This window comes from Urocitellus parryii, chromosome 5 (assembly GCF_045843805.1).
Source record: "Urocitellus parryii isolate mUroPar1 chromosome 5, mUroPar1.hap1, whole genome shotgun sequence".
Taxonomy (NCBI): Eukaryota; Metazoa; Chordata; class Mammalia; order Rodentia; family Sciuridae; genus Urocitellus; species Urocitellus parryii.
This window is the reverse complement of record NC_135535.1, coordinates 94048979-94061128: the sequence shown is the minus strand read 5'-3', so window position 1 is coordinate 94061128 and position 12150 is coordinate 94048979. Positions and strand designations below refer to the sequence as shown.

Here is a 12150-nt window from a genome sequence, read left to right as displayed (position 1 = left end):
GTGATAGGAAAAGGTGTCTTTGTTAATATTCAAGACCCATAAAATGTAGTTAAGCCTCAGGTTTCTAGATCATTTGCCTCTTCCCAACACATACTCTGCAAATCCCTTATTCCAGATTCTCTGCATGGAAAAATCAAACTTAGTAATTATTTTCTATGTCAAGATCTAAAAGAGCAAAAAGATGTTACTCTGTACTAAGAAAAACATTTTCACAACAAATCTTGGAGTAAAGAAGAGAGAAATAAATCATGTATAGTGCCCAGGAACCAATCTCGGCACAGAGCATACGTGGTATTATATTTTACTTTCCAAGTCATTTCTCAACTATTTCTATTAAGCAATTTTGCGGAACACATAAAAAGTTTCCAGTATATTCTAAATCTAATTTATAATCTATTGACTTAAACAACACATTTACTGGTGTTGTTACAACTGAACATTCATATGCAAAAAGAAGTTAATCACATATATTAAGCCTTTCACAAAAATCAACTCAAGATGGATCACAGACCTAAATGTAAAATACAAAACTATTAAACTTTAAGGGGGAAAAAATGGCTCTGGACATTAGCACCATTCTCTCAGAAACCTCTGCACCATGACAAAGAAAGGGGAGAAAGAAGTGAAAGCACAAAAGATAAAGGATAAATTCAAGTTAACTTCTAGCTTCTGCACCATGGAGGTCAGAAGAACAGAAATAAAGAATGCTGGAGGCCGGGGACACTGGCACAAGTGTTGTACTGTATGTTATAGTCTAGAGTTTGTTTCTCAATGCATCTAGACTATGCAATCATCAAGACCACCTCTGAGACATCTACCTTGCTCATGTCAAAATAGTCCCTGTTAACACTTTGCCTTGGACCTGTGACATTCTGGACTAGTTGTTCTCAGAGTGGCAGAGTATGCCATGTATACAATGAATCATATCTTCTATTGTCTTAACTGAAAAATCAAAAAATCAAAAATAAAAACCAGTATAAAATACAGGTGGCCTTGGGCTTAGCAGTGAGTTCTTAAAATGACACCAAACCATGAAGAAATTGGTAAATTGGCTTTATTAAAATTAAAAGTATCTGCTCTGACAATAACACTGTTAAGAGAATAAAAAGAAAAGCCAGTCTTTTTAACATGTATCTTAAAAATATGCTTATATACTATACATATGTATATATATACATATATATGCATAAAGATATAAATATGATATATATACATATACATATACATATACATATACATATACATATACATATACATATAATTTTTTTAACTTTCAGAGGTGGGGGTAAACTTCAGTGGTAGAGCACATTTTATTTGTATGTACAAGGCCATAGGTTCAATCTCCAGAATTACAAAAGAAAACACATGTAATTTTTAAAACTCTTGAAACTCAACAGTAAGAAAACAAACAACCCCATTAAAAAGTAAGCACAAAGCCTGAACACATACCTCACCACAAAACATATGTGGATAGAAAATAGCAAGCATAAAGATGTAACATCCTATGTCATTAGGGAATGGCAAGTTAAAGCAACAATGAGACATTACTATGCACCCATAAGAAAAAACAAAACCCCCCAAAATTACAGAATTAAATGCTACCAAGGATGTAGAGCAATAGGGACTCTCATGCATTGCTAGTGTGAATGTAAAATGGTAGTCATTTTGGAAAGCAGTCTGGCAATGTCTTACAAAGCTAACTATAATCTTACCATATGATCTGGTGATCATACTCCTAGGTATGTATCCAAGTTATTTCAAAACTTGTGTCCACACAAAATCCTGCATATGAAGGCTAATAATAGCTTTATTCATAGTTGCCAAAACCTGGAAGCAACCAAGATTCTATGTGATACTGTTAAGCAATAAAAATAAATGAGCTATTAAACTTCAGAAGGCATGGATTAACCTTAAATATATATTGTTAAGTAGAAGAAGCCTATGTGGTAAGGCTGCATGATTCTAATTGTATGAATTCTGGAAAAGACAAACCTACAGATACAGCAAAAAGATCAGTGACCGTTGGGGTAGTAGGTGATAGGTGAAGCACAGAGAATATTAATGTGTTGGAATTATTCCTGATACTGTGACATTATGATGATAGAGATATTAAAACATAGAACTTTATAGGACAAAGAGTGAACCTTAGCATATGCAAATGTAAGAAAATCATTGTGAGGTCAAAGGATTCCAAGATAGAATGCAGATTGTGACAAAGAGACTGTTAACTGTATTATAAATGTGTGCAACAATCTCACTAAAGTGCACACAAGGAAAAAAGTGTTTAGATAACTCTGGAAATGGGTGAATACAAAAACACTACAAAGCAAAAGGAAGCCAGGTGCTACCACACACACCCGAAATCCCTCAGGAGACTGAGGCAAGAGGATCACAAGTTTGAGGCCAGCCTCAGCAACGTAGTGAAACCCAACTTTGAGTCCTCAGTGTCTCAAAAATAATTTTAAAAAAGAATGGGCATGTAGCTCAGTGATAAAGTGCCCCAAAGTTCAATCCCCATAATAAATAAATAGATAAGTAAATGCAAAAGGAACTACACATAAGCACTGTACTGTAGTTGATAAAGTTGTTTCCCATGAGAGCACAGGTTAGTAATTCCAATATTGCTATCTTTGTATAATGGAAATGAACAATTAGGCAGATGGTAGGAGCCAGGTTTCTTCCAACTGTTTGGAGTACATTTATAGATAAATGGGTTAAGACCAGAATGATACATAGTGAATAGATTACAGTTAAAGATATAAATATGGATTCATATTTAGCTTAATACAGCTAGAGAGTCACACAGAAATATATATGCATACATATACACATATGTACAAATATGTATAGTCACGTTCCTGTACACGGGTTTGCATACATACATACACTCTCTGCCTTTTTCACATAAAAAAGCCTGGAAGCAATGACATCCCAGTAGCAACAAGTAAACCTGGCACCCAACCTTGATTTCTAATACAATTTCCAAACAAAAGGAACCAGATTCCTTGGATAAATGGCTAATTCTCAAACTGGTACAGGATATATATACAAGAAGAGCCTGTAATATCTTATAGTACCAGAAAGTAAAGAAAAATGCTTCCAAAAAGAAAAAAACTCGCATTGATGGTGGTATGTCAAAGGGACACCAGGGCCAAACTGTAAGAACTGGGGTATCAAAATAGACTGGATTAAAACCCAAAGTATAAAACATACATCCATGATAACATAAGTAAATTATGACCAATAAGAGTAAACAATGAGTAAATAAAGTGGAGAAAAAAAGAAAACTCCCCCTGAAGGAGAATTCCAAATAACGAACACAGATACTCTTAACCATGAGGCTGGGGGTAAGGCATGAGCATAACTCTCTAGTTCTTAAGTATGTACACAGCGACTTCCTTCCAAGAGTACAGGATAAAAAGGGGGGAAAATGAGGAATTTCACAGTGGATAAACCTTATACTGCCTCAGTCAGGCGATCAAGATAACTATCAACCATGATGAATCACACTGACAATATGTACCCTTGAATACGATGTGATAAAAATGGCAATTTACCTCTGTCATATTCCTTCCCAAAACTCATGCTCACAGTCTAATTGTGAGAAAAACATTAGACAAATTCCAAAGGAGGGGAATTCTACAAAATACCTGACTAGTACTCCTCAAAACTGTCAACATCATCAAAAACAAGAGAAGTACACATATAAAGACATGAATTGGCGTGAACATATTTTATATACAAAGATATGAAAAACTGTGCTCTATATGTGTAATAAGAATTGTAATGCATTCTGCTGTCATATATTTAAAAAAATAAAATCAATTTAAAAAAAAAAAGAGAGAGAGAGAAGGCTGAGAAACCACCCCAACTAAGAAGCACCTAAAACATTTGATTACTAAATGTAATGTAACATCCTGGACAACAAGATCTTGTAATAGAAGACATTAGATAAAAACTGAGGAGGGTTGAGAGTATACTCAGCAGTAGAGCACCTGCCTAGCATGCAGGAGGCCCTGGGTCTAATCTCTAACAACACACACAACATACACACACACACACACACACACACACACACACGCACACACACACAGAGAATATAAAGTATGAAGTTCAATTAGTAATAACAAACTGATACTAGTTTGTTAATTGTAACAAATATCAATATAAGTTGTTAATGAGAGGGGAAACTGATATGGGCTTATATAGGAAGTAACTGTACTATTTCTGTACTTTTTCCATAAAACTATTCTTTAAAAAATGCATTTTTTAGATCCCACTTATAAATATGTCTGGAAAACACTGAAGAGGTTTTATTGCAGCACTGAAGAACCTTCCACTTTCTTATATATATTTAACTTAAAATGTTTAATACTGCTTCACTACAGAATTTTTCTCAAGAAAGTATTTTCAATCACTAACAGCTGCAAACAATTTCATGCAGTAATTCCCAGCAGGGATGTACTATAGCCAGAGTACTTTAAAGTTCCACTTTTCCCCTTACACACCTCTGCAGATGTCTGAAAGTTTGTAACCTATTATTAACTTATGTTGTTTTGTTCTGATCCAAATACCTACCAAATATGTTTAATATGACTCAGAAAAGCTAACCTAAATTTTAAATAAATCAGATTAATGCTAAAATACTCATTCCACTAAAACTTTAAGCAAGCAAAAGAACTTTTTTTTAAAAAGTATCATTTTTCTCTTCTGGATACTATTTTATTATTATTATTATTATTATTATTTAAACCTGATTGAAGTGAGCTGCTGCAGAAAACAGATAAATGAAGAAAAGAGGAAATAAAAAGCAATGGGGGAGATGGTGTGTAGTATAACATAAGAAAAAGACTAGGTTTGAAATGGATCAAATAAGAACAGTAGAAGCAGAGAGAGTAGCAAGCCTATGTCATGACAGAAAAGGTACCTCCAAAGAATTAGCATAGGTCAAAAACTTGAAAGGAGGAAGAAGCTAGAGACAAAAAAAAAAAAAAATGACGTCTTTAGTCACAAATTGTTCAAAATTAACAAAAGAAACATCTTAAATACAATTTGACTTAAAGTACTCTCCACTATTAATTCCCCATTAAAACTGCTATATAATGACACTCAGTGATATTAGCAAGTGAAAATAAATTATAGAGTGAATGCACCAAGTATTGTGAACTATGGTTTTCTCAGAGTAAGAATTAAACACAAATTTTCTTTCTTTTCCCTCTTGTGAAATGAATGATTTGTGGAATTTTACTAAGTCTTAATCTATGTATTCTGCACTATAAGCATTCTATGAACATATTACATTTGTGATATATTAGCAAGTCTATAAAGTGTTTTAACTTTCAATTTTTAAATGTGAATCCATGACAAAAAAAAATTTCCACACCAGCAACTTAAGAACTACAGCAACATGTTCAGAAAGCTCCACTTCCAAAAAGAAAATATACACTAGGCGAGAGAGAATGAAAATGATTTTAACTTCAATAGACTCACTGCCACGTTATCTACATTTATACACACTTTCCAAAACTCAAGAGAGCTATAGAATGGCATCTTTCCAATGCAATAAAGTAGGAACAATACACAACAAAGATATTTCAAGCTTTCCGGGTTTGTTTTTAACATAAGGAAGCCTTCCAGGAATCCCAATTCTGCCCTCCAGAGATGACAAAGCCAAATATCAAACTGTTCACACACATGTGAAACCAAGTTTTATCTAAATGCATCCTAAGATATTAGCTATTTTACCTACTCCCATTATAATTAGAGGTAAAAACTGAAACCTTTTAAAGAAAAACAATCACATATTTCACTGAAACATATTTAGTAAAGAAGGATTCCAATTAATGCTTTACTGTTCTAGATGTCTACCTACCGATTCAAATCCTACTACCAAAGAGACCTGTCCCCAGGAAGAATCCGGCAATCCTATGTGAGTACTACAGGAAAAGAAGGATTTAAGAAACAGCATGAAAACAATCGGTGCAAAGATTGTTCATACAGGTATTATTGAAATTAAAAAGGAGAGAGCAGGGTCTTTATGGGTGGGAAATCTACCCCAAACGCTTTAACTGACAACAACAGAAGAAAGGCCATCACCCCCAAAGTAAAATGGTGCAAGTAAAGTGGAACAAGCTGAGAAAGGAAAGTCAACAACAATCAGAGATTGACAACCATCCCAAAACAATGAGCCATCTTAATTTGAAAGGGTGAGACCCTATCCCTATGGATCACTTTGAAAAGACCCGCCCAACTTGGGGTGGGGGAGAGTAGTTTTGAAAGCCCTAATGGGAATATTCGGTCAGTCGCTGACCCACCTAGAAGATAAGCACAGGTGTATCTGCAGAAGCCCACGTTACAAGGAGTATTACACGGAATCTTCCCTTCCCTGCCTTCCCAAAACCAGGTAGCCGCGAGTGGAGGGACGCGGGTGGGCACCCACTCCGCGGCGCGCCACGATGAGGCGCGCGGACGCGCTCCAGCGGCAGCGTCCGCGCACACCTGGCTGCCAACACCAGTTGAAAGCAGTCAAAGTGAATGAGGGCGGACTCGAAGCCTGGCACTGCTCACATCCCAGCACACAAAGGCGGGTTTTTAAAGTCAAGGGGTAGTCAAAGCCGCCCAGCCCCCGGGCGGGCGCCTTTTGCCGAGGGGCTCTTACCTCGGAACCGCCCTCGAAGCCACGGCTCTTCCCGAGGCTCCACGAACCTAGACGAGATGGGAGGCGAACGGGCGAAAGACCCTAACCTGGAGAGCGCCCTCCCGATCCCTCTTGAGCCGCAGAGTCGCCTTCCGCGCCCGGCTGAAAAGAAGGTCTCTCAGGGCGAGCACCGCGCCCGCCTCGCGCCCGGCGAGACCGCCTTGCCTGCCGCTGCCTGTGAAGTCTGGAGCTGCCCGCCCGCTCGCGGCCAGAGCCTGCCGCGCCGCGCATGCCCAGTGCCCGCGCGAGGAACGAGCGGGCGAGCGCGCGCGTGGCCGGGAGCTGGCTCCGCTCTCCGGGTCTTGACTGCAGCCGAGGTGCGGAGTCTCGGGTCCACCCCAGTGCCCGGGACGAAGGGGCCGCCGCGGCCGGAGGGAAGGAGGAGGCGGGGCGCCGCGCCAAGTTATCAAGGCCGCGATCAAAGTCAGACCGGGGTTCCGAGCCGCAGGCGGATTTCCAGAAGTGCCCCAGCGAGACCGACTAGCAGTAGGAAGACACGGGATGAGCAATAGAGCTTGTGGAGAGGTTCGACCTGGGCCAGAGTGGATGGCCCGGGCAGAGGGAGCTCTTCAGTTGCAGCGCCTCGGGTCCTGCTGCACCGATCGTGGCCTTTCTCCTGTGGCAGTCAACCTGCCGCACCCAGTGACCAAAACAACCTTTTGTCTTCCTTCTCTGGACCCCTGGCCTATTTCCCCCTTTTTGTCGCTTTCCTCTTTTTCTTCTCCCTCTGCGGTAAACCTGTGGTACCCAGGGTCCTCCAGGGGTTCCTGAGATCTCCAAACTGCCTGTCCCGTGCTTCATCCAACAAGCCCAGACCCGCCTCCCGCAGCGCTGCCTCCGATCCCATTTTTCATTGTAGCTCTTGCCAAGAGCCCAAGAGCCTGGTGTAGTTTGAAGTAGTGAAGACTTTTTTTTACTTTTTACTTTTTGTCTCTTGTACCTTAACCAACCTTCATAAACTTCACCTCCTCGCTGAGGTAGATCCACAAAATGAGAAGTCTTGTGAACATTGTGCTTTCTTACTGTTATAGCATCTTAGTTGACATAGCTACGCCCCCACACACCCTGGTGTTCTAACTTCCAACTCAATTGACTTCCAATAGTCAACGAAAGACTCTAAATTAAACTTGGTTAAAATAGCCTGAACCTGCCTGCTTTGTGAAGCATATGAAAGCACAGTCAGGGGGAACTGAGATATCAGGCCAAGGAAGTAAAGAAAGTTGCAGAAGAACTCACGTGCACTGTCAGGTCCCCAGTTCTTACCTTACTCATGAATCCTCTCTCCAATAATTCCGATAGGTCACCATCCACTTGAACATTTCCAGTGTTAAACCCTCTATTCTTACCAATATTATGTATAACCATGATTATCTGTTGAATATTTACCTATGCCAGGAGCTAAGCAATTTACATGCATTAACTCTAACCCTTAAAATGGCCCTTATTATACCTATTTAGCACATTAGGCAAATGAAGAGCAGGAATTTCTTTCTTTTGGCCAAAGCCAATTCTGACATCAGAATTAAAATCCTGTGTCATTTGATTTATAAGCCCTAATCAACTTTCCTTAAATAATACCACTGGTCCTGGTTCTACCCTTAAAATTCATACAAAATTATTTTTATTCCATTAGGCATTACAAGCCATGAAATAGTAGAACAAAACTACTAATTAACAGCCAGAACATCTAACACTTTTCTTCAAAATTCTTTTCCTTTCCCTTTCCTCAGAAGACATAGTGAGCCCTAACTACAATCCTTACCCTGCTTTGGATGTGCTTTGCTTTTTCATTCTCCCCATCACCAAATTGTATGCTCAGAATGGAACACTACTTTCAAATGCAGTGGGCAGATATCTGAGTCAGGAAGAGATCACTGGCCCCTTTCATCCAAGCTGCCCTTCCAGTAAAGCATCCTAAACTGTTTTGGGTGTTTCTGTTAGCAAACATACTACTTAGAGTCAAATAGAACACCCAATTAAAATTAAGCTGTATCTTTCACTTTCCATCATCTATATTTCTAAAATTCTACATGTTTAAAGCTTTTCCCTTTTATCCTTATTGAACGTATTTATTTTTATACACCATTTCAGATAAAGAAATATTAGTGATCACTTCAGGTTTAATGAATATGCTGTCTTTGTCTCCATTTAAGTACTATAAAAAGTTCTTAATAACATTGCAATCTTGCTTATGCTTTTGTTAAAAATACATGTTAAGCTTACCTATCTACAGTAGCATCACCATTATACAAGTTTTTCATCACCATTATACAAGTATACAAGTTTTTCCCTTTCAAAAATCTCATTTGTTAATGTTGACATGTGGGACAAAAATGATGTAGGACAGAATGAATGGAATAGATGAGGGACACGGAAAGAATAAGGCATCCAAAATGTGGATTCAAGTAGCAAAATTCAGGAATGGACAGAGTCTACAGCTGAATATAAAGGCTACACACAGAAAATAGTATTGAATATTTCAAAATAACTAGAAGAAAGGATTTTGAATCTTCTCACAAAGAAATGATAGATGTATGAGATTACAAATATGTTAAATGCCCTGATTTGATTATTTCATTTTGTATACATGTATCAAACATCACACAACACCCTGAAAATTTTTTAGAGACATTAAAAATGAAATAATATAAAAAGCAGAGAATTTTTAAATGTGGAGAAATTATAATGGCAGAATTATATTTGTGGCATTAAGAAACTCCCCAAATACTACCCAAAGGGATGTATTTCTCAAAAATCCCTCTTTACTCTCACCTACAATCAGATATATGAATGTCATTTAAGGACTTGCAGTCTTAAAGCCATATAATGCAAAACAGACCTATACGTAAATGTAAAAAAGGTATACTGTAGTATAGTATATTATAATTGTTGTAAACCAATCTCAGTATTCCACATATAACTTGGTAGACTAGTAATTTCTCTTTGACTGCCACCATCATTGTTATTTCTCATTTGAAAGAACAAACCAAATTGTTTGGATTATTTCATATGCTCTCACTTCATAAGGTGCTTAGACTTGCTTCCTACTTCGTAATTGATGTTTATATTTCTCCTTTGTTATGGTTCTTTACATTCATTTGGGTCAATAAACTCGGTTTTGTTTAGCCTTCAAATGCTTTAAAGCTAGAACTTTAAAATGCTTTATTATATACCATATGAATACAAATGTGTGGAAATTGCAAAGCATGATAGGAAGTGAAATATCACTAACAAAAAGGTTTTTTTCCATAGGTAACCTCTATTTCACTTACAAGAAACTTTACTATTTAAAAATAAATAAATGAATATACACAACTGCTTACAATGGATGAAACTATTTGCATTTATCTTTTTTTAATAATCAAGAGTTATTTTGCAGGGCTGGGGTTGTGGCTCAGCGGTAGAGCACTTGCCTAGCACATGCAGGCCCTGGGTTCAATCCTCAGCCCACATAAAAATAAATAAACAAAACAAAGGTATTGTGTCCAACTACAACTAAAACATAAATTTTTTTTTAAAAAAAAAGTTAATTTGCCACAAAAAAAGATGAAAATCCAACAATGCTATACACAAATCCTCTCTAGAGAAAAATGATAAGATCAAGTTATCATCCCAGAATTTCCCATGAATTAACATCAACCAAGTGTAATTCATAATCAAAGATCACAAGATATATAAGAAAATTAGTCATCATGAGTGTCAGCAGAATAAACAAAGATAATTAGATATATGAGACAAAAAACCTAATTAGCATTTATCTAGCTGCCAGAAGAAATAAAAAATAAAAGCATAAATAAAAGACTGATAAAAATGGACTAGGCATATATGAAAAAGAACGAAGCAGAACTTTAGGAAAGAAAAAGTAATAATTGTTGAAATCTGACACTCCATGGATGAGTTAGGATGCATGAGTTAAAGTACATTAAATATAGTCAAAAAGAACAATGTAAGCTAGATGTGAAAATTTTTTTCCAGCATGCAGCATGAAGTGGATAAAAAGAGATGAAAAATAAAGATTAAGAGATATGGTAGATATGTTATATAGCTATTCAGAATCCTGAAATGAGACAGTAGAAAGAATGCAATAGAGGCCAGAGGTGAAGAGACAATAGGTAGTAATGTTTCAAGGTTAATGTAAAATAGGACTCTACAAAGAGGAAGGACTAGTATATACTTGTATCACATAGGATACCTGGAAAAACCAGATAGAGGAAGCACAACATAGATATCACATAAGTCATGTGAGAACAAAAGTAAACAAATATACAATAAGTGGAACTGGCAAACACCAGAGGAAATGCAATCTTAAAAGCATTGAGAAAGGAAAATAAAACTATCTACAAAGGAAAAACCATGTGAGGAATTCTCAACAATACTAATGTCATCCAGAAGACAAAGGAATATATCCACCAATGTTGAATGAAAGTAACTGTTAGCCTATAAAAGTCCTAGGGAAAAAAAATATGTTCAGGAAAGTTGTATTTCTAAAACAAAAACGGAATTAAAATATTTTTAGATAAGCAAATCTGTCCTTTTTACCACTTTCACTAGATGAACTTCAAAAGCACATTTGCAAAGGCAGAAAAGTGACCCACTAGGAAATACTGGAAGGCAAGAAACAAATTGTGCAAACAAATTGTGCAATTTGTGCAAAAAAATTGATAAACATTTGGGTTAATCTAAAGAAACTTAGTCTGAATAGAATAATAATAAATAATATGAAATTTGTGGAGTTAAAAAAGGGTACAACTAAAATACGTATTTTAGTTTTTTAATTTACATATAAATAATACATGTAAATAATTTACATATAAAAATAATACACATAATTTAATTTACATATAAATCAGGAAGGAGATGGTCAGAGTTAAATTTCTGAGACTCTTCTATTTTTCTAAGGAGGCTAAAATACTAATTTCAAATATTCTCAAGCAAAACACTCACAATAAAAGTAACCATAAGGTACTTACAGTATCTAAATGCTTAATATGAATTAACTCATTTAAATTCTCAAAATAATTTTAATAAACTCCACTTCTTAGGTACACACATATGCACACCATAACTCATGGAGCTAAAATATGATGAAATTGAGGTGTGACTTGAAAAAGCTTGGTTTCAAAGGCCATGATTTTGACCAATATGCTCTACAGTATCCTAAAGACTCTAAAAGAATAGAAACAGTACATAGAAATTCCAAAACTATAGAGGGAGGGAAAGGGAGGAAGAAATAAATGAACAAACACTGACAAGTATAGCTCAGTGGTAGAGTGTGTGCTGTCCTGGGTTCAAAACCCAGCACCAAATAATAAAAAAGCAAAACAGGGCCAGGGTTGTGGCTCAGTGGTAAAGTACTTGTCCAGCGTGTGTTAGGCACTGGGTTCCATTCTCAGCATCACAAATAAATAAATAAACAATAAAGTTCCTTCAACAACTAAAAAAAAAATTATTAT

General features: G+C 36.7%; 1 protein-coding gene across 2 annotated transcripts in view; it reads right to left on the bottom strand.

Moving 5' to 3' along the window:
• Eps8 (EGFR pathway substrate 8, signaling adaptor) overlaps positions 1-6892 on the bottom strand; it is a 166818-nt gene extending 159926 nt beyond the window's left edge. Inside the window, exon 1 of one of the 2 annotated variants that reach the window (XM_026391941.2) lies at positions 6659-6892. The gene's annotated coding sequence lies outside the window, so the exon portion shown is untranslated. The remainder of the gene's footprint in view (positions 1-6658) is intronic. The other variant, XM_077798256.1, reaches the window with a different exon arrangement.
• Between the last annotated feature and the right edge of the window lie 5258 nt (positions 6893-12150).